The sequence below is a fragment of the Macaca fascicularis genome, chromosome 12, assembly GCF_037993035.2.
Source record: "Macaca fascicularis isolate 582-1 chromosome 12, T2T-MFA8v1.1".
In the NCBI taxonomy this organism is placed as follows: Eukaryota; Metazoa; Chordata; class Mammalia; order Primates; family Cercopithecidae; genus Macaca; species Macaca fascicularis.
In genome coordinates, this window is record NC_088386.1 from 19187012 (window position 1) to 19213980 (window position 26969).

Genomic DNA, 26969 nt, shown 5'->3' on the forward strand with positions numbered 1-26969 from the left:
TGATTCAGCACACCTGGGGTGAGACCTGAACATTTGCATTTCTAACAAATTGTCAGGTGAGGTGGATGTTGATGCTGCTTGTCCAGGGACCACTTTGAGAACCATTGGACTGGTCTTTAGGGCCTCTAAGATTTTGAGTATGGAAAGACAGACAATATTATTAACTTCTAGACCAACTGCAAGTAAGAGTCCCCTCATTTATCCTTCCATCTATTCATTCAACAATTGGACACTTGTTCATTTGTGAACAAGTGTGTTTTCAAAGAGTTTCCAGTTTGGCTAAAAGCAAGGAAAACATCTCAATTATTTAATTTATATAATTTATGGATATTTGGCAATTTTCTTTAACTCCATTTTGTGATCATGTAAAATCAGGAAAAAAGATCAATTAAATCAGGAAATGCATGCAAAAATTATTAACAGTGTCTGACACAAAGAGAGATCTCAGCAAACCTTAGCTCTATGGATCATGGAAACAATTTACATATCATATTGCACTTTTGCCTTTCACACTTTTATTCCAGCTGCTAGCATCTATCCTATTTCAACATCTCACGGTTTTCCTCTTCATCTTTTGTTGGAGAATCTGATGAAGTTAGCAAGGCTTGGATCAAGGTAACGCTGAGGCAGGGATAGGCTGGGTTAAAGAGGAGAGAATGATTATATGCAAACTATACAACTGGTTCCTAACATGAGTTAATGGATTAAATACAAAATACCTGCCCTTCAGTGTGTTCCAGCTCTCGTTAGTGCCAACTGCATCTCAAGGCACACCTTTCTCCTGTGCCACCTATGTCCTTGACATACAGTTGGAGCAGGAGATGGGGGCACTACTGGCAGCCAAATAAATGGACAGAACCAGCGTGATTGTCTGGGGAATCTGACAGAGAGGTAAATTGAACTTAATCACTGTCCCAGCCGAATCACATTTGTAAAAGCTAAGACTCAGTGGACACCTGTTATAAATCAAGCAATTCCTAATCAAGCAATTCCAAGCAATTTATAAACCTATAAATCAGGTTTTCCTACAAGACCTGAGCCTTTGGCTGATCTCAGTTTCTCAGTATAAGAACCATTTGCCCCACCCAGGGCCTGGCATCAACAATTTGGTATTATGTCCCAAGAAATTCCCCAAAACTCCTGGGATGGCACAAAGTTGTCCCAGCTATGTGAGTTAGACTCTGAGCTCCAGACAGAAATACTCATTTCCAGGTTCAGCTTGTAAAACTACCTGCCTTCACATATGTCCTTTGGCCCCAGGAGGTTTCCAAAACACAACCAAAGCCTGAGATGAAAACTTAAAGAAGGCTAGACTGCATGAAATTTACCTTACCTATCCCTGCACAAGCCAGAACTGGATGAGGCGTAAACCAGGCCTGCCGTGCAAATAGATGAACTCTACCTCTGGGGATGGCTCGGGGGATCACAAACACCCCACTTTGAGAGGGCAGGAGGCCTGAGTGGCATTTAGGTTTCTCTGAGGCTTATTTTGTGAAAGCAAAACTGACTCGCTGAGAAAACATTTTTAAAATATTTACTTGGAATTACATAAAAAGTATTTCAAATGAATTTTTTTTTTCTTTTTTTTTTTTCAGAAGCAGGAAAGTCTGTTTCATAGCCGGCTGCTGAGTCAGACAGAATAGCCAGGAAGACTCTGGGAAACCTCAGCCTCTCTGAGGCCTCTGCAGTTGTGAGGCTGGGAGATGTGGTTCTGAAATCCAGGCAAGTTGCTGAAGCACAGACAGGAATTCCCAGAATTTCCTCTATAGTTTTCACTTAGATGTCACAAAGAAGGCCTGATTTCAGCCAAGTAAAAGTTTGTTGCAGAGTCACACATGAGCACCAGTTGTAACTAAGAAAACATATATACATTCTAAAGTTTTTTTCTTTTTTGAGACGGAGTCTGGCTCTGTCACCCAGGCTGGAGTACAGTGGTATGATCTCGGCTCACTGCAACCTCCACCTCCTGGGTTCAAGCGATTTTCCTGCCTCAGCCTCCCAAGTACCTGGGATTACAGGCACCCAGCTAATTTTTGTATTTTTAGTGGAGACGGCGTTTCACCATGTTGACCAGGCTGGTCTTGAACCCCTGACCTCAGGTGATTCACATGCCTTGACCTCCCAAAGTGCTGGGATTACAGGCAAGAGCCACCAAGTCCAGCCTGCCAAGTACTTTTAAAATATATTCATTTGATTATTCACTCGAATTCTTCTGAACACCTGCTATGTGTAGTGTTAGGAGCTGTTGGATGTAACTGTGATAAAAATAGACTATGTCCCCTTCCATCACTGCCATATTCAACCTACCTGGGAGGGAGGAAGGCACTGGAATGCAGAACCATAGCTTTACCGTGTTAAGCCACTTTCCCAGCTGTACACAGGGAAAGAGCCAGAGAAATTTGAACAGGATTTTGTGTTTCCAAAGTGTGTACTCTGGCCTTTGGGGAAGGATGGATCCAAACATAAAGGAAGAAGAAAACTAGATGACTCCAGCTTATGAAGATAGCATTTATATATTCCCCTGAGTGCCTACAGAAACCTGAGAATACGGTACTCTTCTGATAGAAATTGACATTCGTTTTTAGTACAGGAAGTTTGAGATGTTTCCCGAGGGATTTCCAAGTACTGCAACTCATTTTTATTATTTCAACCCTAGCCTTCCCTAAGCTCTTGCATCTCTAGTTTCTACAGCCAACCATATACTGATTTTAGGAGTGTTGCATTGCTCAAAGTTATTGTTGGGTGCATGCACTGGGCATCTGTTATTTTGGAGTACATCAAGCCCCCTTCCTTGTGGGGATCACTCCCGTGCCAGCTCTGTGCACTCTATCTGCTCCCAGGGTAGAATTTGTGACCTGAATGAAAGCCAGTTAACACATCACATTTGCCTAGAGATGTCAAATGGTTCAATGACGGGTACTGGACCCAATCAGAACCAATGAGACTAACACGAGAATGTCATCTCTGCTAGCCTTGGACTCCCAACTTCAGCATTTGAATACTCACTGACACCTGGACCCATCATACATTGTGTTTGGATATGACCCCCCTCTTAAAAATGCTTGCAATGTTTGTCTTCGCCTCACATCATCAAAAAGAAGTTGTTGATGGTGTGTGCTGGAGTTGGTAAAGCTGAAACTACGCAAATGGCTGTCACTAAAGGACCAATGACGATGCTGGTTTTTTAGCACTTATAGTTAATACATAAATAGAATCATGCAGCTCTCTTCTTTAATTCGTTCTGGACAGTGGGCCACTTTAGGGATGAATTGCTCAGCATTTCTGGCAGAGGAACAGCAAACCACTCAGGATATCATTGATTGAAAAACAATAAGGCCAGGCACAGTGGCTCATGCCTGTAATCCCAGCACTTTGGGAGGCCGAGGCAGGCAGATCACAAGGTCAGGAGATTGAGGCCATCCTGGCCAACATGGTGAAACCCTGTCTCTACTAAAAATACAAAAATTAGCTGGGCATGGTGGCACGTGCCTGTAATCTCAGCTACTTGGGAGGCTGAGGCAGGAGAATCACATGAACCAGGGAGTCGGAAGTTGCAGTGAGCTGAGATCATGCCACCACTGCACTCCAGTCTGGTGACAGAGCAAGACTCAGTCTCAACAAAAAAGAAAAAAAAGAAAAAGAAAAACAACAAAGCTGATCACAGAGCTGGTAAACTGGGGACAGCCAGTGCAAGAGTTCTATAACAGCAGAGAACAGTCCTCCCTTCCCTCAGAGACGTTTTCCAGCTCTTCATTTGAAATGCTTTGCAGAAACCTGGAATTCTGGACATTCTGGTTATTAATATAAAGACTTCTATCATTCCATAGCTCCCATCTCCATTGACCTCTACCCCGTATCTAATGACCTGTTACAGCTTTGACATCACTCGCAGAGCAGGATTTAATGATGACTCATCTTTGATACCTCCTCTTCCTGCCTAAATTCAACAGCAACCTGGCCACTCACAGTTGAGTGCATTTACCAGAAACAGCAGCATTTCCTGGGTGCTTGCTGGAAACGCAGCATCTCAGATTCCACTTCAGACCAACTGAATCAGAACCTGGTCAAGAATCGGCTTCTAACATACTCGCAACTGCTGCTGCTGCCGCCAGCCTTGGAACCACATTCTGAGTAGCAGGAATGTAGACCTCAGTGTTTCCTAACCCTACTGATCATAAGGTCTGTTGGGGAACTTCTTCAAAATACCTGTTTCTGGGCACAACTTCAAACCCTTTGAATGAGAATCTTCAGAAAAGGGACTTTGGTATTTACAGCCAGCCCAGGTAGTTCTTCTGGACGGCAAAGCAGAGGAAACACTGGGAATCTAATTTAGAGTTCCAGGCCGAGCTCTCAGCTGCCTGCTCTTCTCCTGCCTGGATTTGTTGCTTAACAGATGGAAGCACAATACTGCTCCCACTAGGGCTGTTTCTTTTTCCCTTTTGTTCCTCCAAAGACTTGCTACCAAACGCTGTGTCTTCAGCATCTGGAATTGTTTTTTACCTTCTCTCTATGCAGTTAGGTAAGAAAAGATCTTGGAAGGATTCAAATCCCAATTCTAGGCAAAGATATGTTAACAGCCACATCCCCGTGGCAATGCTGTTTAATGTCAGTGTTTTGAAGACAAAAATGCAGATTCCTGGCTCTGGTTGTTCTGCAGGTTGTAGCCTTAATACACTGGTCGGTCTGAGTACATAAGTTTTCTTGAAGACTGACAAAATGCAAGAACAGTGTTAGTAGTGGAAGAAAGGAATAAAAATGATAACTGTCTCCATCTAGGATGTAGGAAAACAGTATTTGTTAAGGTTTTCTATCTCTCTGAAAAACTAGTAAATAATATAGTTGCCTAAAATTCTTAAGACCTTTATTAATTACTTCAATATTTTTCCTTCCTTAGCCTTGGATTTTTGTTGTTGTTGTTGAGACGGAGTCTCGCTCTGTCGCCCAGGCTGGAGTGCAGTGGTGCGATCTTGGCTCACTGCAATCTCCATCTCCTGGGTTCACGCCATTCTCCTGCCTCAGCCACCCGAGTAGCTGGGACTACAGACGCCCGCCACCACGCCACCCGGCTAATTTTTTGTGTTTTTAGTAGAGATGGGGTTTCACCATGTTAGCCAGGATGGTCTTGATCTCCTGACCTTGTGATCCACCTGTCTAGGCCTCCCAAAGTGCTGGGATTACAGGCGTGAGCCACCATGCCCGGCCTGGATTTTTTGTAAGACAGTAGCGACATTAGTACCTGCAGGGCTCCTCCTGTGAAGACTAAGTGAATGCAGTGCGTAGACCAGTGCTTCTCAGTGGGGGATGACTTTGTATCCCAGGAGACACTGTTGTTTGTCATACCTGGGAGAGAGGGGCTGGTACTGGCTACTAGTGGGTAGGAGCCAGGGATGTTGCTAATCATCCTACAATGCCCAGGACAGCCCCCACCACTAAGATTATCAAGCCCCAAGTAGTGCCCAGGTTGATCCAGACCAAATACTCTCCACGTCTTCAGAACTTAATGATTATCACCCTGCCATCTCTCTACCAACATCTGGCCCCAAGTTACCTGATTGGTAGAACCAAGATTTGAAACAATGTTCCTCTGCCTCCAAAGCTGTATTCTTTTCATCTCAGCATGCTGACTCCCACTGGCAGCAGACTATGGTAATTTTTTCATGTTGATTTATAGGAGGTGCTGCAAATTGCAAATCATGTTCTCAGTCCCCCAAATTCGCTGCATATCTGCTCTCATTATGTCATTTTCAGATGGAGAATAGAGGGTTGAGGCTTGGAGGAACAGAGGAAGCACAATATACAGAAAGTTGACGTAGACTGGGATTTTTATCTATTTTGTTTTAAACAGAGCAACTGAGCTCTTATGAGAATCAAGAGATTTAAAACTTAATACAGTTTAGGGGGGAAAGCCAAAGACTCAACTACAGAGGCGGAAGTAGAAGTAGGCTGGAAGTAACTAACAATTTCTGACTTGTCGTGCCACCAGATAGAGCTCATGGAGTCTCCACTGCCCGGGCAGTCCTTAACATCCTTTGAGAGCCAAAGTGTTAAATATGTAAGAGCACTCGATAATGAACGCGTAATTGAAGCATGGGAAAAATCAGACACTGTGAACCCGATTATGATGTGTTGGTAACAAGGAGTGAAAGCACCTAACCTATTCAGTGAGGTCTGCAGATCCATCTACAAATGAAAAAAATATATAAATATTATTCAAAGGGTAGACTAGCTACAGTGCCTCATGTTTAATTTAAAATGCACTTGCATTCAACTTCAGATGAACAGTTCTGAAATGTCATGAAATGCTGGGAACTTTCATGGAAAGAAATCTTGCGGCAATCATAATATTAGAATTTGGTTGCCCTAGGGTGTCCATAATCTTAGGACAAAAAATACTCTTTATGTGGAAATACCCTGTAGTTACTAGGAGCCTTGTATTATAAAGAAAAAGAGAGACAATAAAAAGGAATTTGTTCTAAGGAGGCCTTTAGAGTTTCCTTTAACTGTTTCCTTTACCCACATAGCTTGCCATTAGTACTGCTCTATTACGCTTTCAGAAAGAAGAATCGGATTTTCCACCAAGTCACTGAAGAGGCATGAGAGTGGGATTTGGGCTATTCTGAGATGGAGGCTTCGCTGACAGCAGCCATCCAGATCTAGGTCTGCCTTCCTTTTTCACCTTATTAGCCATTTGCACCTCATAGTCCACAGGCCTGTGGAGGGGGCAAGGGACAACCAGGGGACAGTCATGTGGACAGGGAATAAGGGAGGAGGAGTTGGGGAAAGTGCCTAAAAGAAGAGGGAGTACCAAGCGTGCCTTAAATATCTCACAGGTTTCCAGCTGGCCTAGCAAAAAAGAAATGATATAGAGATGTACACAGGGGTGCGCCAGGTAGAATCCACCTACCAAGGACACCATTGGTCTTAATAAAGAATAGCCAAGTGTTATGGAAGAGAAAAGGAGAATAAATCTGACGAAAGTCGGGGGTGTTGAAAGATGGTCAAGGTGTTTGGAAAGAAATAGAAGGGGAGGATGGGCTTAGCAAATGAGCAGACTCTAAAAGCCCACTGGAATTGTCAAAATTAAGGTTAGACACCAGGGAGAATATTTGTATCATGACACATTGAAATAATAAGTATATTAATGTATCTATCACATTCAATGCTGAGACAGATTATGTACCTTTTGTAATCCACTGAACACTCCAGAATTTAAAAAACGCTAAAGAAGACACACACCGCACTGCAAATGTGAGAAAAAGGAGTGGTTGCCCAAGACCCCGCTTCTGTTCAACTTCATGAAATCGCCTGTGGAATCTTTTAAATAGGGATTCTGAGAGAGTCTTCTGGTTTGTGAGGAATCTGAGATTCTAAAGGCTCTCCAGATATACCCCTGAACAGTAACCTTTTACCAGAGGGGCCAGTGGCTAAGACACTGTGAAAGATACAGAGTGTAATACTGAGCATTATTTTTCAGATTTTGGAGGGAATGTGGCCAAGAAAGCAAGATTTTTTTTTTTTTTTTTTGAGACAGGGTCTCACTCTGTCACCGAGGCTGGAGATTACAGTGGTGCAATCATGGCTCACTGCAGCCTGTAGCCTTCACATCCCAGGCTCAAGTGATCCTTCTAGCTCAGCCTCCTGAGTAGCTGGGTTTACAAGCATGCACTACCACAACCAGCTACTTTTTTTTTTTCTTTTTCTTTTTTTTCTCGTAGAGATGGGGTTTCACCATATTTCACAGGCTGTTCTCAATCCCCCGGGCTCAAGTGATCTACTTGCCTCGGCCTCCCAAAATGCTGGGTTTACAGGCATCATACACCATGCCTGGCTTAAATTTTTTTTCTTATTAAATGTATCAATAATTTTATTTAAAAAGGGGGCATGTTTTGTGTTGCCTTCTAAAAATACATGTTGTGGCAAGCATATAATATCTATTAACAAAAAGAAAAAATTAGTTTGCAAAACTCTTAATTATAGCTTTATTTGATATGTAACTTTCTGCATCATATGGTATTAGTAGCAGCTAAAATATACTGAGGGCCAGGCACAGTGGCTCATGCCTATCACCCAAGGTTTTGGGAAGTTGAATCAGGAGGATCACTTGAGGCCAGGAGTTCAAGATCAGCCTGGGCAACATAGCAAGACCCTGTCTGTACAAAACACTAAAATTAAAAAAATTAGGCGGTGTGGTGATGTGCACCTGTACTCTCAGCCTATTTGGGAGGTGTAGGAGGGAGGATTGCTTCAGCCCTGGGATTTAAGTTTGCAGTGAGCTATGATTGTGCCACTGTACTCTAGTCTGGGCTATAGAGTGAGACCTTGTATTAAAAAAAAGAATAAAGTATTAAGCATATACTATATTCTAAGCACATATTAACTCATTTAATACAGACAGACATACATGCACACACACTCCTGCTGTACCATGTGCTATTATTATTCTCATTTTATGGATTAAAAAATGAGCAAATATGTGTGCAAAAGTATGTGCGTGTGTGTGTGTGTATGTGAGTGTACATGTAGTTTTAGGTAAAAGAATAAAAGATCTCCTAACTGTCCTTGACTGATACAGAATTTTTTTTAGGCTATAATTAATATTCTTGTGTTGTGCTGATTAGACTTTTATCAGTTCTTGGGCTAAATATAAATATTCATACTCCTTTTTTGTTGACAGGTTTTAATAGTTTAAGATAGATTCGTGGAGAGGGTAAGAGATGAATAGCAAACAATTGATGGATTCTTCTAAAGTTTAACGTTAATGATTAAACAACATCATCTGATGACTTAGTCAGCAACTCAAAGACAATAAAACATAACCAAATCTGTCAATTAGCATTTTCATCTTCTCTCCCAACAGAGCTTAATGGCATCTGCAAAATGCAATTTTCAACCCAGAGCTCTTTGACATTTTCTATTTCCTCCCGTGTTCCTCTCCCGTTGTTCCCGTCATGACTGAGAGCAGCAACGTGTTCTGCTCCTTGGTGGCAAATGCATCACCTGCCATTGAAAGGAAAGCAATTATTGTGTCCTCGCTAAATCTCAGGGATGACTTGGGTACTGCTTTTCCACTTAAGTGCATAAACAGCCAACCCAGGACCGGTTTTAAGTGGCTGAACCTTAGCAATAGCAGCTGGGCTACAGGTTGATGTCACCTGAGGTGCCCATTAAAGGTGTGGAAAGCTGCCAGACAAGAATGACTTCCAGTAACTATGACTGACTTCTCCCTAGGGGGAGCATGCCGCATTGCCACACACAAAGTGACAAATAACGACCGCGAAGATAGCATTTTGCCTTTATCTTTCTGGTCCTTCAGTTTGAGGACAGTGACAAGGGCGTGGAGGTTAGGCTGTTTCTTGGATGGGTTTCCAGCTGGTGGGAGTGGATGCTATTTACACAACTGTCAGGAATTACAATTCTTCCTCTTCCAGGCAGCTATGTTTAGCTCACATGTGTGCCACACATGTGTAGACCCCTGTCTAACACCACCATCTCTGAACCGTCAAGAAAGAAGATTCTGGGTGACGAGAAAAAGTGTGCCCTCAGGGAGACTACAGAGAGTACCTTGGAGCTTTACATCTAATGAGGATATCTAAATTGTTTTTCTAAGCTTCAGAGTCAAGTGCCCCGACAAAACGGGCTCAGGATAACATTTCTCCTGGTTATTTTTAAAATGCACCTTTCTTTTTTCACTGAGCTAAAGAAAATTGTCTTATAAACACCATCAATGCACCAAATGAAAGATTCCACTCTAAATAAATATAGCAAGCCTCTGTTAACCAGAATCCAACTCTCTAATGCACCCAATTAACCAGAATTAAGTTCACTACCTCAAAAGAATAAAAAACCAATACTTAAGAGCATATAATAATTTCAGCCAAAAAAAACCCCCACAAAATTTTCAGATCTTTTTCTGCAACCACTTGTCTCAGCGGTGCATCTTCTACCTGTTTACACAGAAAATGAGTTTTTAGAATAATGATTGAGGCAATAATCATACAGTCAATGTGTAAACACAGAATTATTGGCATGCTTGTGCTTCAGACTTGAATGTTTTAGGAAATAATGTCCACTGTCTTTGAAAAGAAAATGTTTAAGGATTCTGAGATTAATGATAAAGCAAACAAATTTATATTCACCCCTACGCCTTGGGCTCCTAGTATTGCAGAAAAAAAATAATAAGTGTTTCTTTTACCCTGCTATTTGCTCTGCTTCTAGGGGAGGTCTGGAAGCTTTCCTTCACTTCACAGATGGGTGACCCAAGGTGGGAGGTCAAACGACTTGCTCAGAGGGAGGCAGCATGTCAATACCCAATGCAGGGTTAGACACCAGAGGTGTGGACTGAACCCTTCACGGGCATATCCATCACTGTAGAGGCGTACTGCTTGAAACTACTTTTCCGAAAGCTTCTCTTTGGAGGGAAATTCTGGTCTCAAAAAAATGAAACTTTGATTACCCAGCAACAGGACTCCTTGCCAGCTCTTTTTTGAAATAATTATGAATCTAAAACGTGCCCTCGGTTTCTCTAAATTTCCCTTTAATGTTCACCGGCAGAATGAATACAACACCTCCACAAATTAAGCCTTCCCAGAATTAGTTCAGAAGTGCGCTTTCTATTACTCTGACTAGCAGCTCCTAGAGTTTCATAGGAGATCAGGAGTTAATTCTTTTCAGAGTTGCTCCAGGCTAAAAAGCAGGGGATGATAATGTTTAGGTACTTTTCTCCCTCTTTTTTAGATAAATCCCAGGGCCTGAAGTCTGAAGAGGTCATTAGTCAGCAGATGGTATTATACATCGGAAGCGGAAAGGCTATGGAGTCACTGGGGGCTGGGTCTGAAGCCTGGCTTGAGGCCTTTAATTAGCAATGAGTGTTAATGCTCTCTGCTTTTTCCATGCCTAGGAAAAGCCATGGCCTTGACAAGCTCAACAAATAGAGTGTGGAAGTGAAGTCACACAGAAAGACTCAATGGTCCTACATTTCTACAGCTACTATCCACATTAGCCACACTCTGTCACCTTGTCCACCACCACTGAATTACTAGTAGAATTGACAGTGGTGGCCATCCAGCATCTTCCTACTTACTTTCAACACTTTCCATAATCATATCTAAGTCCTTAGAGCCAATCAGACTGCATTGCTGAACACCATGCAAGAGAAAACTTCTCAAATCTCCTTTGCCAACATTTCTATATCATGTTTATTTTGCTCACCTACATAGTGAGGGACTATACTGGGTGTTGTGTAGAAATGAAAGTGATTAACACACAAGGAAGGTGCTTGTTTCAGCTGCACATGTACTAAAACTGGAATGCTACAGAGAAGATTCGGATGTCCCTGGGCAAGGATGACACCCAAGTTTGTGAAGCACTCCATATAGAAGGGAAAAAATTAAAGACACAAGGGAGGACTTTGCAACCTCCTACGTACATACACAGATTTAGTAGAAGGCGCTGTGGTAAGGGCTGTAGGAGGGACTCAATTTGCTATCAGAAGAAAAGGCAAGGGAAGAAGGCCATTAGAAATCTGTTGAGAGATGGTTTATTTCAATGGTTATGTGTGTGGACACTGGAGCCATCCTGCTTGGATTCAAAGGGTGGCTCTGTGACTTAATGGTCATTTGACCTTGACCAAGTCTCTCAGTCACTTTGTGTCTCAGGTTTCTCTTCTGTAAAATGGGGATAATAATAATAATTCCTGTTTCATAGGGCTTTTAAGAGGATCATGTGAATGAATACATATAAAGCTGGCGCTGTCGTATTAGACATGTCTTTCGAAAGCTGAATTGGAAGTTCTAACGGCGGTGGTAAAGTATCTGTCATGGAGGGCATGCCATGTGACAGATGCTAGCCTGGGCACTCTTATGTTCATAATCTTATTTAATTGAACCTTCCGAGCAAATAGATATTATCACCCAGATTTTAAAAGCTATGGATCACCAGAGTTGAATACGTTGTCTGACATTTCATAGGTGGCCAGTGGCAAAGTGGAGATTCAAGACCATGACTGTCCAGCTCCCAAGTTCATGCTCCTTCTGTCCCTCAGCACTACCTTTGAACATTCCTCTGTATCTACATATAAAAAGAATTTCCTTTTATTGAGTATATGTAGATTGGGCTTGGTTATCAAGCTGTTCTGCAGTCATAACTACCCCTTGAAGGAGGCTGCTGCCCGTTTTAAAGGTGGAATCGCAGTAATGAAGCATGTGGAGCAGCAGATGCCTTACCAGAAAATAATTAGCAAAATTCCTGAATTAGGGTACCCCTCACACTGCTGCAGTGCAGAAAACAGTGAACTGATTGATGTTAGATTTTTTATCTTGGTAAGAAGGAGCAGGTCAGCTCCTTTACAGCATGTGGCTGAGCTGGGTCTCTACTGTGAATCAAAGAGAATAGAAAGCCAAACACAGGTCCATTTACTTGAGGTCATTCACTACCTTCTATAATAATGACATACATTTGCTGAGTGCTAACTGTGTGATATTCATTGCACTAAGTGTTTTGCATAAAATGTCTTAAGTTTCATATGGCCCAATGGTGCAAGCATGTTGTCATTCCCATTTTATAAGTGCCCAGATCTAGACACGGAGCACTAAAGTAACCTGCCCAACCCTTCCTGGTATCCATGGAATGTCTCAGTGGTACTGGGATACAAATGTAGGTACTCTACTTTCTGAGATATAATCACTGTGTTATAGTTTCTTACCCCTTTCACTCTTAATCAAAGCAAAAAAAAAAAAACTGACTTGAAACAAGCAAATTGCTACACTTGATAATAGAAATATAAGCCAAATCTGAATTATTAGATTGCTAGTAATTCTTATTTGACTATTAATTGGGTGCTTTAGCTGGGTTGGGTGTACCTTTTCCTTTCCTTTAGTTGGATAATTGCAAGTGAAAATTTTGGATATTATCATTCATGTACAGAGAGAGCTAGAAGTTAGCAATTACACAAATCCCCTTAATCCTGTATGTATTTTACCTGCACTGTAAATCTCCTTCATTTTAAATCTGCCACTTGTTCTATAAAAAATGTATAGACCAAGGAACCACAAAAAAGTTAAATAAAAATTTTTGCCTAATGATATATTGATTGTGCATACATATCTTTACTTTTGCATATTCTATGTTGCCATTAAAAGATCCATTAAAAGCTGAATTCAAATAATTATTCACTGCTCACATTACTATGATAATCAATTGCCTATTATGAAAATTATTGCCATCTTTAAGAATTGCTTTGCTAAGTGAAGTAATTAGAACTGATATTTTATTTTCTATTTCAGTTCCAAAAATTGATTTTATATGCTAATCAGAGTGTGGAAATTGGGACATAAATTTTATAAACAAAATGAATGGCTAGTCAGGCTTCCTACTTGACACTTTATATAGCGTGTGGTGTTTTTCAAGGCATCTTGCTCTTGAGAACACACTGCTGATTGCTGTATCTGTCAGGACTAGGTAGGAGAAGTTTTTCATTTTATAGAGTCTTAAGTATCCGAAATTCCAAGAATTAAGAGGTGTGGGCCTTCAATCAGTACAGAGGGTGGAAAACCACACCTTTTGTCCATTAAAATAGCCACTATTTCTTAGAGTCCCAAGAGAAAAGCAGAGGACAGACAGGTACCATTTACCAACTGTCTTGAGTGTGCCTGGTGTTAAACTCCTGACATATATGTTTTTTCTGTTCCTCATCGTTATCTGCCTAGGTAGTTTATAAGGAAGCAGACTCAGACTAGGAATTTAATTTGTGATCACACACCCAGTAAGCGGCTAAGTTGGGAATTAATCCCGGTCTGCAGGTTCACAAGGACCACACTTTTCCTTTCCTTTAACCAGGCCAAGTGCAGACAGCTGAAGTGAACACATCTCAGCACAAGGATCGAGCTTCATTATGATTTTGCCCTTTGGCACAAATGTCTTGGTAATGTTTCAAAAGAAAGTTAATGCCTTCACTTGGTTTTTATGTGATGATGAATTGGAGAGGAAGATCCAGGAAACCACAGGTTGAAGATGCATTTGGAAGCAAAAACACAAATAATATTTTCATATATATTACTGGAATTATGAGGTGAAATGAAAGGAAGAACAAATTTGGTAAAATAAAACAAGATGGTAGTCTCAATTCCAGCTCAGCTAATAAGAAAATGGGAAATTCTGAGTAAGTTCCCTATCTGGGTCTGAAACAGCTCATTTTTTAAATGAAGGGTTAAGCTCTTTAGGTAAGAGTTTCTCTTTTTGCTACACTGGTGGCTGATAAAGTTTATTTCATCTCTAAAAGTGACAGGGAGTAGGGCTTCTGTTTGGCAGAGTTACATCCCTACTGGGTCTCACTGCCACAGGAACAGAAGGGGCACTCATTAAATACTGTCACTCTGTTTTGCCCCCATGATCCCAGGTGTCTATTAGAGAGACGTAAGTGACATTTTTATAATAAATACCAAACAATGAACGTTGTCAGATCCTTTAGGGCCTTGGTCATAGATCAACAGACTTCCTATGGCCATAGCTAGAACTCAGGCCTCTTTCCACTTTGCTTTCTGATCCCCCACTCTCCTTCATTTTATTATCATAAAGAATACAACTTACTAATATGCCAGTAGGGCAGACAATTTTAATTTTTCACATAGTATATGGACCCACACTCAGCATACCTGGGTTTAAATCCAGCTGCTGCTATTGTGTAGCTGAACTTCTTGAACTTCCTCTAAACTTTTCTGGCCTTGGAGTCCTCATTGGTTTGAGATTTCTCATGTCCTTCATGCTCCCAATTCAGGACAACTTGAGATGCAGGCTTACAGAAGCAGTTAACTACCAAGCTGGGGTTCTGCACTAATGCTCTGCTAAATGTCTGTGCTATAGGGATGAGTTCTAATCAGACTGACATAGAAAGAATTTCCCTCCTTATTATGGGGTAAAATTCATACATTACCCCCAGTACTTTAGAATGGGGTTATATTTGGAGATAGGATCTTTAAAGAGCTAATAATGTTCAGATAGGGTGCGTAGGGTGGGCCCTAATCCAATATGACTGGTATCCTTGTAGAAGAAAAGATTAGAACATTACCAGAGAGAGACAAGTGGATGCACAGAAAGACGACCACATGAACACACAGCAAGAAGGTGGCCATCTGCAGCCAAGGAGAGGGGTTGCAGAAGAAGCCAATCTTGCCTACACGTTGATCTCAACCTTCTAGCTTTCAGAATTGTAAGAAAATGAATTCCTGTTCTTTAAGCCACTCATTCTGTGGCACTTTGTTATGGCAGCCCTAGCAAACAAATATGCTTATTATACCAATAATCAACTTCCTTGGATAGAATGGACCATTCTTAGGATGAATTTCATGCTGTAGCAGGAAATGCATATGTTTAAACAATTTTGCCCCCAAAGTTAACAAACACTATATAATATGGGCTATACTCAGATATCTAAATATTTTATTCCTTCAAGTACAAACATTTGAATCAAATATTCAAAAAGTCTAGATTTTAATATTAGCAAGTAATAGATTCTTGGAATATTTAAAGAGCATGATTGAAGGATAAGCTGAATTATATGGGCTTATTGCATTTTTTGTTTGTTGAAATCAAATATTTGAATTTAATAATTTGGTTAAGAAAATATATAGCAAGTTACCATCACAGACATTTGGTTTTTAATGCTGTGAGGCAGTGGAGTGAAATTCTATCTATAGAGTAATGGCAACATGCTATTCTCTAAGGCTCCCAACAAATGTTCAAAGATGCAGAGTTCCTATAAAAACATACCAGTTCTAAATGCACACGAATGATTCTGTCATTGCATTCTAATTTCTTAGTAACAGAATGTAGTAAGTAAGCATTCAGAGCCTAAGGTCTTTACTCACATACTAGGAAACTGAATCATGCACCCCCATCTTATAGCACAGCCTTCATTCTGAAAGATTAAATCCTATTGCACCATCATTAATCAATTCTTCTCATAGTATTCCAGCAAAAATAATACAATGCGTATCAGGTTCTTTTTTGGTACATAAGAAGACAGGCATAGCTGATTTGCTAAGGCAGGAGGCCTGTTATATGGTGTCATCAAGACTAAAACTACCAAGTATTTTGTGTTTTAGTCCGAAAAGATTTATTTTCTCTTTCCAAGAGAATGTGCTATGACATATATGCTTTCTTTAAAATACAAGGCCATGGCCAGGCATGGTGACTGATGCCTGTAATCCTAGCACTTTGGGAGGTCAAGGCAGGCAGATCACTTGATGTCAGGAGTTTGAGACCAGCCTGGGCAACATGGTGAAACCCTACCTTTAACAAAAATATACAAAAAGTAGCTGGGTATTTAGGTGCTCACCTGTAATCTTAGGTACTCAGGAGGCTGAGGAAGGAGAATTGCTTGAACCTGGGAGGTGGAGGCTGCAGTGAGCCAAGATCTTACCACTGCACTCCAGCCTATGTGACAGAGTGAGACTCCATCTCAAAAAAATAAATAAATAAAAATAAAATACAAGGTCACTTTCCCATTTCTATGATCCTGCCTTATGATCAGTTACATGCAGGGAAAAATTAAAGAAATTTCAACAGAATTAATATAATCTGAATTATTTTGAATTTATCAATTTTCCTTGTTTCTCTCTCTAATAGAGAGAGAATATTTCTTATGTCTCTCAGCAATAGAGAGAAACGAGAAGTTGTGTACATTTTAAAAAATGAGTATGTCAGAAGAAAGAATCTCCTAGAAATAATGAGAAGTTTATGGAACTTTTTCTCTTTTGATCTTTAAAAAGAACACAAGGCTAAGTCACTGGGCTAAAAAAAATTCTATGAAACAGGTCCTCTGGCCTGTGAATCCATGGCTGCAGGCTATTTTTAACAAAGCATACACACTGTATAGGTTGCTTTGGTCTTTGAAGGTCTTTCAAGGATGAAATAATTCCATGACTTTTGACATTTGAGAATCTTTATGGGTGTGAAAGGGAACTAATTGAACAAGTGGGCTAAGCTGCCAGGAACAGAGATGGAGTAGCCATATTTTAACCAAGCATCGTAATATGCTCAGTGGCAGCCATTAATTTATTTCTGCCAAGACAGATGGCCTTCTCCTTGATACCAATGGGGAAAAAATAATTAAGAAAATCTAGAGCCAGAATGGAAAAGATAGGCTGTCTTTTGACAAGGTGATTCTTCAGTTTGCAATTAACAACTGATAAAGTACTACGCATGTTAACTTTGGGGAAGAAAAGCTAGTCATTTGAAATACTAATCTCACTTTCTTTTCAAGCTACCTTTCACTGGTATCTGCCCTTTCTGTCCCATCCTGCAAGTAGGCCATACATTTTACAGAAAACAATTTAAAAGAATGTCAGTAGATATCAGCTATAATTCTAGAAACTTCTGCGTGGTCTTTGGTTTTACATATATGGTTTCAGAAGCAAATCCAGTGGGCATTGCTACCAGTCACACGGTTTGGCTTCTGGGTGTTAGAAAGCAAACCTCCACTCCTGTGCCCTACAGACACTCTCTTCACTGGAATTCTCAAAATACAAGATCCCTGGCCAGCAAATTATTATGTTTTTAAAATTATACTAACTGCCATACATATCAAGGACGGCTTTTCATGGGGCAAAAGGGAATCATTTAAGAATTCCATCAGATCACAGCAGTAGCAAGTTATTCACACCTACCTTGAGTTGACTAGCAATTTTTTTGTAGCTTGGAGGTAACTGGCTTTTTGTTGAAATTGAGAATAATAAATTCTAGCTCTTACTACAGTAATGAAAATCAGCTCTTGGTCTCTTCATCTTGAAGAATGTGCAGAGAACTAATTTCCCCTCAGAGGTCCTTTGCTCTGGACAGACTAAGTTTTACCAAAAGAACACATGGTATTTCAAACATTGGAAGACTTAGCCTTCTTTTCTTCCTCCTCTCTTTTCATTCCACAAATATTTATTAAGACTTCATTTTGCCTTAAGTTGGATCCTCTGTAATTGCCATAATATTCTATTATTTTGACTTACAACAATGGCTCTGGATACCCCTTGACAATGCATAAGAAAGAGGAGATGAGTAAGATACACGACCTATCTGTAAAGATCTTATAAACAAGTTGACGAGCCAACAGTGAGGTAACAAGAATATAACAAGTGAGTGTTGTATAAGAATATACAAGAGTGAGGTAACAAGACCTATAACAAGAATCCTTGGTGAACCTAACTTGAGTGGCATTAAATAATAAAGGTAGTAAGAGTTCAGAGACGGCAAAAATCCCTACTACAAAAGTAAGCAGTGATTTCTTTTTGAATGAAGAGATGAATATAAATCTTAAAAGTACATTTGGAAAACACGACATTCTATCACAGAAGCATTCCATTCCTCATGCTTATTGCACCTGTGTTTTCTTCCTTACCTCAGCAGCCAGCGGACATCCTCAGAAGTAATATTGTTTCCACACTTCCCATGCAACATTGTGAAAATGGTTTTCCTTAGATACCATTCTAGTCACCTGCTTCATACAAACCACTCTAGCTGTTCATACATCTTTTCAATCAGATTATAATATTTACCTATGACCTTGTTTTAACTGTTGTCAATTCAATTAATTCCATTTACCTATGAATGAAATCACTAAGACCATTAGATCAAATGGATTCCGTGTTATCTTCTACAACCACATTCTTTTACCCCATGGGAAAAAAAAAACTTATTAGAGTATACATACAGCTATAAAGATGTCAGAATATAGCAACATAAAAATGACCAACTGGGCCAGACCCAGCACCTATCTCTGACTTGTCATTCTGGAGGTGAGCAGATTTTTTCTGTACCCACACACTTGAAGGTCATGACTAATTCCCCTCACTAACAAGAACTCCTTCAGGCAATGCTTCTAAAGGGGATAAACGTGGAGTGGGCTCTCTTTCTTAGAGGAACATAGTGATGCTCCATTGCGAAGAGAAATACGTAATTCAAAGAAAACCTTCAGGTAATTTTTATATTTTATTCAATCCATCCTCAGGTCCACACTACTGAAAATCATTACTGTATTGTACATATTTCTTCTTGATATCAAGCTCAGTGAGTACCAAACTAACTTCTCTTATCTATTATCAATCTGTTATCTGAGAATGCATCAAGATAATTCAAGGTTATCCATATTTCACAATACTGGTGTTCAAATGTCCTCCCATATTTGCCAACTGTTAAGTAAAGTAATACAGCACCCACCACACTTAACCACTCTAGATTATCCATTTTTTTTTTTTTTCTTTTACCAGTATCTCTCCACCCACACTGTAAACTCCTATCTTTCCTGTCTTTACATTTCCAGCACCTGGGACAGAGCCTGGACTTTAAAGTTGTATAGAACCACATTAAATTGCCATTTTTTGCCACTTAACCGTGGTTGCATAGTGGCAATTTCATAAGGTTCAACCTAATAATTGTAAGCCATGACTAATGAATAGAAGAATTTTAAACAGGATCTAAACATTTTTTAGGGCTTCAGGGAAAGGAAATGGGGGAGGGAAGGAAACTAAGATTTCCTGAGATTTTGATGCAGTAGGTCTGGGGTGGGACCCAGGAAGCAGCATTTTAACTAGTATCGCAGATGATCTGATGCAGATGCCCCACAGACCATGTTGTGACAAGTGATGCCTTTAGGGACACAAAGGGAGTAGAATAAGCTTCTGGTCAGTTAGAAGGCAGCAGGAGATAAGGCTACTCCCAACTCCTCCTTTTCATGCAAATCATCTTCATCCCATCCAGAGTAAGCTGTGTGAGCCAGAGTCAGAGAGCCCTGGGCAGTTTGCATGGCTGTCCTTATCAGGTCTTATACTAGTATGCTTTTTTTCCAGAGGTATTTTGTTCTTTGGAAAGTCCCTAGCAGTTTTGTGCCTGCCACTCAACAATACCCCCTCCAGCCACCATCTGCACTGTGTATATGCAAGGTGGAATCATTCAGCTCTTGCATTCCCAAGTATTCCTCGTTTAGGAAAAGGGTTCTCTAATGTGCTCAGAGACAAAAGCACCCAGAGGTCACTGTGTTCTTTGTTCAAGTGGCTGCAATGTCTGAAAACACAAGGGACTTCTTGACAGATTTCACAGTGTTGTGATTAATTAGTGCCCATACTTGACAGGCTAGGAGGTCACCAGAATGGTCCCTGCAGGATGGTGCAACATCTCTCCATGTCAGAGCAGTGAGGGACAGGTGGATGATGATTTCCACAACTAGATGGGAGATAGTGTAGAGTGGGCTGCAGCTGCAGGCTCATCAGATCTCAACTTGCTTGATCCCACCTTCTAAGGTATACTAAAGGTGAAGGCTTATTCATTGAAAATCAGCAACGCAAATCCTCCAAGGCAACGCATCACAGATTGTGTGATGCACTGAAGGACATGCTGTGTTAATGACTGCATTTGTTACAATTTGCACAGTGCATCCTGCTAGGCAGCGCTCATAAGGGACAGCACATTAAACTTATCATGTTATGTCACTGAACATATGCAGTGAGATGAAGTATCAGCACACTATTCATTGCGTATGTTTCCGAGGGTTTCCAGATTAATAGCTATCTTGAAGAATATTAAAAAAAATCATAGGTTTCATGTACACATATACATGAAAGTAAGAAACATGTTAGTAGCAAAAAATGACAAATACATTGCCTACAAAAAGAAACACATGTATCTGCACGTTTAAAAAAAAAGGATAATAAAACCTGTGCTCAGAGCAGAGGATTATCACAGAGGCCGACAGTATAAGGAAAATGTAAAAGGACAAAAATAAAAAAAAAATTCTAGTGTTTGAAAAATTTTATTGTTTATGTCTAAAACTGAGATGGGACTATCAAAATCTGAATTTCATCCATCCATGCATCCATCCATCCATTCAACCATCCATCCATTTACCCACCCAATAAATATTGATTGAATGCAAACTATGTTCAGATACTGCGACAGACAGGATGTAATCATATGTAAATGACATCTTAAGTTCTCTGAACTCACGGAGCTTAAATTCTACTGTGGGAGTCAGACCCAAACATACAAGTTTAAATCTGAATTCATGTAGCCATAAGCAGTAGTATAAATGCTGAACAAACTTGGGAGTTGGAAGGATGTGATTTGTAGCTTTTGCCATAGTGTAAGTGCACCCACCCTGGACAATTTCAGTCTAACAATGTGATGTCACTGGATGAGGAGTTAGAAAGAGATGTGTACAGTTAACTCTCTGGAGCAGTATGAGTCAGCCCCAGCTCACCCTTGGACGTGATGTGAAGAAGCAAAGTTGGGTAAGGGGCCAGAGACTGCAGGGAATGATGGCTCTTTTAGGCAGGTGTCAGTCATTCTTCAATTAGTGACATTTGGACAGAGACCTGAATAAAGAGAAAAGGAGTAATAAAAATGTGGCCAGTCGCAGTGACTCATGCCTGTAATCCCGGCACTTTGGGAGGCCGAGGTGGGTGGATTGCTTGAGGTCAGGAGTTTGAGACAAGCCTGACCAACATGGTGAAACCCCTGTCTCTACTAAAAATACAAAAATTAGCTAGGCAGTGGTGGCGCGTGCCTGTAATCCCAGCTATTTGGGAGGCTGAGGCAGGAGAATCGCTTGAACCTGGGAGGCAGAAGCTGCAGTGAGCTGAGATTGCGCCATTGCACTCCAGCCTCGGCGAGAAAGTGAAATTTCATTTCCAAAAAAAAAAGGAATAAAAAAAACATGAGGCAGGGAGTTGAGGATGGGGGGGAGAAGAGTGAGCACAAAGACAACACCGAGCACAGAGGAAGCACTGCACTGCACTACAGCAAAGGTACTCCCTGCAAAAGTGAAAACAGAAACAGGAATGACCAATTAGGGGTGGTTTGCATTCATCTAGGCAAGAAGCGCAAGTGGCTTGATGCAGAGTGGTAGAAGTAGAAGTGATGTGAAATGCTTAGATTTGGGATACATTTGTGAGATAGACTTACTTGAAGTCACCGATGGGTTGGATGTGAAGAGGGTAATTGAGGAGTCAAAGGCAATCTGGAGAAAGACTTAGTTAGCTTTTGCTCATAATATATACCACCATTAGACGCAGTGGGGAAGACCAAAGCAAAACTTTGTGTAGATTAAAATCAAAAGCTCTGTTTGGGTCATTTTAGGTTAGAATTATTGACAGACATGTGGAGATGTCAAGCAGGTAGCAGGATATACAAAAGTCTAAAGGTCAGAGGAAGTCAGGGATGAAGATATATGAAGATATGAATTTGGAAGTCATCCAACTATCGATGATATTAGTGACTATGCCATTAGTGCGTCGTTTGAGGACCAATGCCTTAGAGAATAATGACAGATATTCAGCCTTTAAGGGGCTCCTGGGGAGGAGGCAACCTTTTATAGAAAGAGGTGTGAAGCACTGCCCCAAAATATCTCCTGTTAAGCTCTTCCTGTCTCAGAAGCTACAGACTTTAACAGATACTCCATTTTCACGGCCTGGGAAGTGAGGAGCGCCTCTGCCCGGCCGCCCCATTGTCTGGGAAGTGAAGGGCGCCTCTGCCCGGCCGCCCCATTGTCTGAGAAAAGAGAAGCGCCTTTGCCAGGCTGCTGCTGTGCAACCCTCCAAGTGTGAAGTGACAGCCTTGTGTGTGATCTTTCTGCCCTCCCCAAGTTTGCATTTTCAACATTAAAGTTTACTTTTAAATTAAAAAAAAAAAAGATACTCCATTTTCATCATAGTCCTGTTAAAATCCACATTAATACTTACTAACAAACTAATAGAGATTTCCCACCTGTCAACCTGACTAGAGAACTGGGTGTGTGATGTTCAGAATATGGAGCAATGGTTCTCAACCCTCGCTACACATTATAATCACCAAGTAGATTTGAAAAATGCTGATACCTGAGACCCATCCCAGTGATTCTAGTTTAATGGTTGTGCAGTGGCGAAAAGCATGGATTTCTTTTAAGGTGTAAACTGGACAAGGGATAGGAAAGGTGGTGATGGAACCAAAGAGTTGAAGGTCTCAATAATGTTGAGGATACTTGCCAAATCATCTAGTAAGACAGGAGTTGTGATCTGCACGTGGGGTGATTTCACTGTGACTTTGAAGGTGGTTCAAGATGTAATATGGGAGTGGAGATGGAGTAGAGCAAAAGATCAATGGGGATAAAGGAAGTGTAGTTACTGAAGGCCAGGGTGTTGGGAAATTCCTAGGAGGTTTGGGGTGTGAGCTATGATAGCAGGAGCAGAGATGGAAGATGACTGAGCCAAAGAACCAGGAGGCAAAGACTTCAGTGACTGAGGAGACAAGAAGAACAATTATTTGAGGACAGCAAGAAGCAGCAGCAGGAAGTGTTTATGCAGGACTGAACCTGAAAGTTTCATATCCAATCAATGAGAGACTTCTGGTAGGTTTCCCTATAAATTATATTCTAAATCTGACAATTTCTCATCACTTCCACCACTCCACCCCACTCTAAGCAACGTGTGCCTCTTACCCATCCATGGAGAAGGAATAAAATGGCCCAAATATGGTAGTAGAAAGCAGGGACAATACCAACCTCAAATCCAAGCCATGCATTTGCAGGAATGCAAAGAAGTGGGCAACAACACATCTATTTGAAACAGCTGCAGGGATGCAAAATCTTCAGAATGGGGTCTATATCCAGCGAAAGCTGTTAAGTGGTGTATTCCGAGAAGAGGAGAGATTGATGATGATAGACTGTGAATTTGACAGGATTTTCAGAGGATGAGATGGGATGAGAAATTGGGCCACATACGAGTTTGCTGAGATGTGTGAGATTAAGAGATTTGGGTATTAATGGATTTCCAGCGCTGCTTAAATTTCTAGTGTTAGCTAAGGCAAAACATGTTAGAAAAGATGTGATTTGTCTCACAGCCTCTTAGAGAACCGTCCTAGGGTGATGGTCTCAAATATTCTAATTAGCCATATGGTAGCTTCCAGGGCTGCGGGCCCCTCACAGAGCATGGGTTTGCAAAGTGGCCTATGCAAGGAGCACTGGGTGATACGGTCATCAGACTGGGCTACAGCCCTCACGAAACACAAGGATGAAAACTTGTGAATGAATGTGTGTCATCAAGCTCCATCCACGGATAGTGATGCAACAGGAGGGCCTCTTTCCAGTAGAGTGGGAATCACCCTGGTGTGCATTACCGAGTAACACATCCAGTTAATGACACTTGGCTACAGCTTGCTCGCCAGAAGACTTGAGTCATTTTAACAAATGGAAGACTGGGTGAATTTCTGTGAGCTCTGACAAGTACAAACTCTTTTCTTAGGCTCGTTGAGGACTGAGTGTTGCAGTTGCCTCATCACTGTCGTGGGCCCTGCCCTGAAAATGAACATGCTTGTTGAACCAAACATTGACTGCCACATGTGAAATATAAAACAATCTTACTCCCTGATTTGTGAAATTATTTATGTTAAAAGTTCTACAAAGCTATATACATAGAGATAAGGCTGGAAGGAAATACTCCTAAACGTAGTAATGTTATGGATAATGTATTTTTTTCTCTTTATTCTTTTTGGTGCTTTTCTCAGCTTTCTACTATAAGGTCGTAAAACTTTCAAAATTGTATGGGGGGAGTTAATTATAAAGTACAAATACTCAACCAGGCATGGTGGCTCACATCTGTAATCCCAGCACTTTGGGAGGCCAAGGTGAGCGGATCACCTGAGGTTGGAAGTTTGAGATCAGGCTGACCCACATGGAGAAACCCCATCTCTACTAAGAGTACAAAATTAGCCTGGCAAGGTAGCGCATGCCTGTAATCCCAGCTACTCGGGAGGCTGAGGCAGGAGAATTGCTTGAACCCAGGAGGCGGAGGTTTTGGTGAGCCAAGATTATGCCATTGCATTCCAGCCTGGGTAACAGGAGTGAAACTCCATCTCAATAAAATAAAATAAAATAAAATAAAATAAAATAAAATAAAATAAAATAATAAAGCATAAATAGTCTACAATGGCATTCAGAAGGAAATCTGGACTGTCCTACGCCACCCATGTTGTTTGGCTGCTGTCCTCTCCCTCCCCGTCCCCGTTTCATTCTGGCCTTCCCTCTGACCTGTATGTGTATTAGGCCTCTCTGGGAGAATTTACCAATTCTTTTTTTTTTTTTTTTTTTTGAGACGGAGTCTCGCTCTGTCACCCAGGCTGGAGTGCAGTGGCCAGATCTCAGCTCACTGCAAGCTCCGCCTCCCGGGTTCCCGCCATTCTCCTGCCTCAGCCTCCCGAGTAGCTGGGACCACAGGCGCCGCCACCTCGCCCGGCTAATTTTTTGTGTTTTTAGTAGAGACGGGGTTTCGCCGTGTTAGCCAGGATGGTCTCGATCTCCTGACCTCGTGATCCACCCGTCTCGGCCTCCCAAAGTGCTGGGATTACAGGCTTGAGCCACCGCGCCCGGCCGAGAATTTACCAATTCTTAACAAGTGCCTTTCCCTGAGAATTGCTTTCTGACCTACCAGGCTGGGCCCACAGCACGCACGTGTCATGGCACAGCTGTGCCTTCGGACCAAATCAGCTAAACCAGAAGACAGAGTCCTTCTTTTGGCAATTTTAATTTATCACAGAGATTATAACTGGGTTTAAAATACGTGCTTGAACCAAAGTGACAAACCTCGAGCTCTGTGGCCGCTGCTTTCTGTGATGGGGCAGGAGACATAGAAAACTGTCTTGCAGAAGGGACGGATGAAAATTAGCAGGCAGAGAGAAAATGGATGTGGAACAGGGATAGCATTCTACCTATGATCCTAAAACCTATTCCCTCTTTTCAGACTTCTCAGAGATGTGCCATTACCCCAACATGCTTGCAGCACTCGCTGAGTGTCTGCCGCTCAAGTTAGCTCCCCTCACCTTAAACTAGAAAGTTCCTGTCTCTCATCCCTTCTCTCCCTGCTTCCACTGCTGAATTAAAAATTTAAAAATTCAGTAATGAAGTAAAAATTCATTCAAGTTTCAAACAAGTGACCTTCAGAATATAATCACTTAATAAGCAGGGAGCGATTCAGTACATCTGTGTGTGTAGTTTTATTTGGGGAGTACAGTTTAGAAATCATTCCAATTGGCCGGGCGCGGTGGCTCACGCCTGTAATCCCAGCACTTTGGGAGGCCGAGGCGGGCTGATCACGAGGTCAGGAGATCGAGACCATCCTGGCTAACACGGTGAGACCCCGTCTCTACTAAAAATACAAAAAATTAGCCGGGTCTGGTGGTGGGCGCCTGTAGTCCCAGCTACTCGGGAGGCTGAGGCAGGAGAATGGCGTGAACCCGGGAGGCGGAGCTTGCAGTGAGCCGAGATCGCGCCACTGCACTCCAGCCTGGGAGAGACAGCGAGACTCTATCTCAAAAAAAAAAAAAAAAAGAAATCATTCCAATATTATATATCTCTATGCATTTGTTTTATTCATGTATCTACTGTGACAAAAACACAAAAAACTGCATTTTTGGGGTGGGAGTAATTTTTGGAAATTATGAATAACGAAGTTACAACCCAACTACAGGCAACATTACCATGTTTTCACATCCCCAAAGGCCCTACTGCCAACACTGTGGCCACCATTAACCACACATCATACTGCAATTTATAAGCTATTGATCACGAGAAATGCGGGCCCAAAAACTGGCTCAAAGCAAAAAAAAAATAATAATAAAAAATCTTTTTCTCCTGACTGCCCCCTTCTCCATGCTATAAAATACAATGCAGACAACATTTTCCTGCTGATGGTTAATAAGCGAAGGACAATTCAATATCCAGTAAAGGTGATTTATCTTATCAAGACTGTGACCTGCTGCCCAGCTGGGAAGGATTTACAAGGAATAAGAAGACACATGACAAAGAAAAGCTGAAGTTTAGAAAATTCCCAAAGACATAAAGCAAATAAGGAAAATAAGTAAATACAAAAATATTTCTTCTTAGAGGTCTTCCAATACTGGTGTGTTCTCTCTTATGCTGAGTAATATAAAATATGTCCTTCCAAATATAACTCTCAAGCACTTTT

At 41.2% G+C, this 26969-nt stretch overlaps 1 protein-coding gene and 1 non-coding gene across 7 annotated transcripts in view; one reads left to right on the plus strand and one right to left on the minus strand.

Annotated features, from left to right (window-relative positions):
* The window catches only part of NCKAP5 (NCK associated protein 5), a 978205-nt gene that overhangs the window by 646222 nt on the left and 305014 nt on the right, over nt 1–26969 (minus strand). The window lies entirely within an intron of this gene.
* Nucleotides 11272–11377, plus strand: LOC123568117 (U6 spliceosomal RNA). Its single transcript, XR_006691343.2, has one exon. It is a non-coding gene; the product is annotated as a U6 spliceosomal RNA (small nuclear RNA).